Raw genomic sequence first — 5,026 nt, 5'->3', positions numbered from 1 at the left:
TAAGTAAATCTTGCGGTTCTGTATTTAATAATCACACTTGTATTCTTCGTGCCTTGATCTAACCTGTGGCTACTAAGATCATCCTCGCATCAACAGCTTCTTCTCTGCTTTCACACAAAAATATAAAAATTTCCCTTTGACTTATCTTGGTGCAGCCTGTAATAGAACTGCATCTGGAAGCACTATAGCATATTCTTATACTACTTTTACAGCAGGAACTGCTAAGTACTTTGGCTCGCTTACAAATTCTTCAATTCACTGAGATATAATTGCGCTGTGATTCATGCTTTTGCTAAATCTATGCAAGTTGTGGGCATGATTACTAACATCACGTTAAACCCTAGAACTAAAAAGATTAGCAAACTTTTTTTTTTTTTTCCTGGACATTGACATTTAGCAGATAAATTGTACTGTCAAAATGTTTAAGGAAAACAAAGCACAATTATGACAGAAATGGTTTTATTTCACAGGCTGCTCCTCTTTTAAGAGTTTAACAATTATTATATGGTAAAATCTCTTCCCAACATAGCTATGCACTGTCTACGATCAAATAGCTATTCAACTACACTAAAAGGTGATGGCCTCTTATTTCTCATTGAAAGGCAGAATTTTTTTCACATCCTCAAGTAGGTTTGACCCATCAGATGTTTCTTCTAGGGTATTACAGGTAACTACATGTGCCATTGACTTCAGCAAAACTGTATTAAAGAGCAACAGGACTTACTCTGTGGTTGCAGGATATTGTCTCTGCAGCTTCTCAGAAGTCTTTTCTGAAAATTTCCAGAGGAATTCTAGAGGATCAGGGAAATCTGGCAAGAAATAACAGCTTTACATTTGTTAATGGCAAATTTTGCAATGAAGAGGTTTTTATAATGTCAGTGACCATCTTCTTTAATTTTATTTTTTTAATTAAAGATTTTATTAATTTTTTTACATTCTCAGAAAGATTAGTGCTGCAAATTGTGCTGAAGAAACTGTGGTTAACAAGAGCATTATCTTAGAAGCATCATCCATCACTAGAAATCTGTTAATATGATGATACAAGCAATCTGAGCTAAACATAAAGAATCACAGAACCATAGAATACCAGGTTGGAAGGGACCTCAGGGATCATCTGGTCTTTCTTGTCAGAAGCACAGTCTTGACAAGATAACCCAACACCCTCACCTATTGTGTATAGAGGGGCCTAAAACTGAACACTGTATTCCGAATGTAGCCCAAACAGAGCTGAGTGGAATAATGACTTCTTTATCTGTTACATTTATATTAATTTTTATTATCATGTATAAAACAAAGAGAAAAAAAGGACTTATTTATCTGTAAAGCCAATAAGGAGATCTGCCTTAATTAACTACATTTATTAGAAACCTCATGGCACTATGTTACTCTCACCCCTTTTACAAATAAATCCTGTTTCTTGCAAAATAAATAATTATAAAACTCTAGTGCTTCTGGTCATCAATCACTCACATCTAAACAGCTTTCATGTGGGAATTGATTCTCTTGGTAGTTATACTAGAATATTTTCAGATAAAGAATGACATTTTTGCTTTCATAAAGTCTGAATTCTCTCCTCTCAATAGCTCACTGCTGGTCACAGCAACAAGCCTAATGCTCAGACCTGTACCATTCAGCATATTACTGGGATTAATTTTCTCGCAATAGCCTTGTAATAGTTCAAGTGCACTGCATAACAATCATACTCAGAATTACTAGGACTATAACACTTTGATTAGTTTTCATAAGACACTAAAAAGACAAATGTAAACAAAAGTCCCAACCTGGGCAATCCGCAGTTATCAAACAGCCTGCTACACTAAGAGGAGAACAGCACTTCTCCCCACACAGTCACCTGGTTAAATCTGGTTTCAAGCTAAAACATACCACGTAAAGATTCAAAGCAATGGAAAATACCAACCTTCATAATCACTTGCCAGGCAGGCTGCAGCAGAAGAAAGCCAAATATAATGGGCAGCAGGTAAAGGCAGAAATCATTAACAGATTAGCAGTGAAAGATAAGGATAATTACAGCTATCATTTATTTATTTTTTTCTTTCATAGTCAGTTTGGCCATCCCAAACCTCAGCCCTGTTCATTATGATAATGTTTTACAACTGTGAACTTGACTGAATATTTTCATAACTGCTTTCTTCTACAAATATTAATGTTAAAAAGGACACAACAGACAATGAACAATTTCTTGCTTCACTTACCACTATTTTCTTGCTAGCCACAGGGCTCAGTTTAATTACAGTTGCCAGTATTGGGTCAGCTGATTTCCTGCCTCTGGTAAGTTAGTAATTGTTAGTGTCCTCTTTGAACCAATACCATCATTAGCAAAACTGCATGGCACTAAGCCTAACCATCATCTAGTATCTACCAAAAGAAATCACAAGAAAAAGATTTATCAATGGGTTTTGTTTGTTTTAAAAATAATGGCTGTAGCCCAGAAGCCTAACCTCGTTGACTTTCTGAGGGAGCAGCTCATTAAGCAGTTAATTAACAATACACGTCTCAGGGTCTCTATGACTGTTGCACTACTAGGCAATATCTACAAGCAGAAGAGATGGCTTCTAGTTTGTCTTTTTAGGGCAATCTAAACATTGCTACATATGGAAAGGAGTGTGACACAGAGCATGTCAAAACAAGAGCTGCAGGCACCATTTAACTACTGGGGTTTTTTCTGCTTTCAGTTATATACAGTTGAGGTAGGGCTTTTACTTTCCACAAGCAAATAACAGTAAAACTCTGAACTACTAATACATTAATTTCTTCTCTACTTCAAATAATCTTCCCTCCTGCCATGGCTCACTGAGTGTGTCATGCTTTAAATCAGGCTGGAATAGACAATCAGCAGTTTGCTACCCTGGTGAATGCACATGAAAGACACACGAACACTTGGTTTGGTGACAACTAGGAAATACTATCACCCTCTATTATAACTCTAATTGGGTTTTACTGAATATATAACTAATTTAAAGAAGCTTAATTTGATACTATGGTGCAATTATAGAAAGTAAAATTATGACCATTTTAGCACAGGTCAGGAAGAAGAAACTAGAATTGGCATGTCCGTATTTCTGTTCACTGAAAGGATGTTCCTGAGTTAATAGCTCAATGTCCAGATGGGTCCAGGGGGACCTTATGGCAACCTTACAATACCTGAAAGGGGCCTATAAGAAGGCTGTTCACAAGAACATGTAACAATAGGACAAGGGGTAGTGTTTTTAAGCTAGAAAAGGGTAGATTCAGGTTGGACAATCAGGAAAAAGTATTTTACTATGAGGATGATGGATCACTGAACAGGTTGCCTAGAGAGGTGGTGGGGGCCCCATCCCTGAAGACATTCAAGGTCAGGCTTGATGGGGCTCTGAGCAATTTGTTCCTTTGAGATGTCCCTAATTATTGTAGGGGGGTTGGACTAGATGGCCTTTAGAGGTCCCTTCTAACCCACTACATTCTCTGATTCTCTTTTTATCAAGGGTATGTATCCAGAGGAAGTAAACATAGTTTTTATGCACTTCATACCTCTTAATGCATCATGATATTTTATACAAATGTGAGGGACTACAACTTCATAAGGTGTCCAGAGTGCCTCCTAGTTTTGTTTAAGACATACATTAGCACATTATTGCAACAGGTAATTAAAAGTAGCTATTTGTATAAAAGTACATTTAAACAAGTGTAATATTTATCTGAGTAAGTTCACTGATGTCTCGATAGAAATCCTCAAACAAATTTATTTTATTTTAATATTCTAGCATTTGCATACATAAATATATTATATTGGTAAACACCATTTATTGTACTACTCATTGTAGATAACAAGTTAATCTTGTTACTTGTCTTAAAGCTTATACCGTTTTCATATCACAAATATTCTCAGGAACACCAGCTGTATTTCCAAGTGTACTTGGAAGTTTCTTGGAAAGCAGGGGTTGACTTTAGTAATTCCCTAGAACACTTGATGCTCAGATATCTTTATTACCTTGTTTATAACATCTTCATTATAATACATAAATGCTACTGATAATGCATAATGTTAATTGCATTGTTATCAATCTATTACTATCAAAAAAGCTACATAGTTAATGTTGAACAGTTTGTTCATTCTAATTTCTAAAATTTTCAGGTTCTTGCATTTTCTTAAAATATAAAAAAGCTTTTAAGTTGTCTTCATCACGTCATTATTATTTTCTGTTAGTAAATCTCTTACAGCATGGAAGTTTTACTGCTAATAAAGTTAACTCTGGACTTAATAGGATTTCTGCCTTTCACACATACATTTTTCTCTTGTTATTTGCTGGATGTTTACTTATTCTTTTCATGTTTTACCCTGTTATGTGATATTTTATCAGTTCCTCCAATTTGTCTGTTTCCTAATGTTTTTACATATCTGAACCTCAATCTGATATCCTTTCTAGATATATGATGACTTGGCTATTTTCTACAAACCTTTTTCATTTTCTTTCTGTAAAGGCAAAGACTTTTTAAAGTCTTTACTTCTTACTTCAAATCTCATTAGAGAGCCACAGAACTCACAAAATATTTTATATTATGAAGCAAAACAGTGTATACTTTATAGCATATAATACCAAGTAAACTCTAAAAAGAAACTGTAAGTAAAGCTAGAGAACGACATGGGCCTTAAAATTGTGTTCTGATTTTTTGTGTGTGTGAAGTGAGGCAAGCCTTTTAATACAGAAAGTACCACAAAAATGTGAACCTGAAACCAAGTCACATTCCAGACAAATAAGACATTGAAGTCAAACCAAAATGATAACATCTTCATGCAATTGGGGGATAACGATTCCTTTTCTAACTGTGTAGCAACATTATTTTTCTATTTACTCATTAAATTCCCAGTCACACTCTTTAATGGGCAGATGACTTGAATACTCAGCTGGGGTTTGAGAGTACTGTCCCAATATAGAGCCCCTCAAATGGCAACCCTACACAGGTTCAGGTGGTCTGGGACAGAGAATGAAACAGCCTCTTTTCAGATGTGAATGTTTTTTCTTTCCCT

This window comes from Chaetura pelagica, unplaced genomic scaffold, assembly GCF_000747805.2.
Source record: "Chaetura pelagica isolate M959 unplaced genomic scaffold, ChaPel_1.0 scaffold189, whole genome shotgun sequence".
Lineage (NCBI taxonomy): Eukaryota > Metazoa > Chordata > Aves > Apodiformes > Apodidae > Chaetura > Chaetura pelagica.
This window is presented reverse-complemented; position numbering follows the sequence as displayed.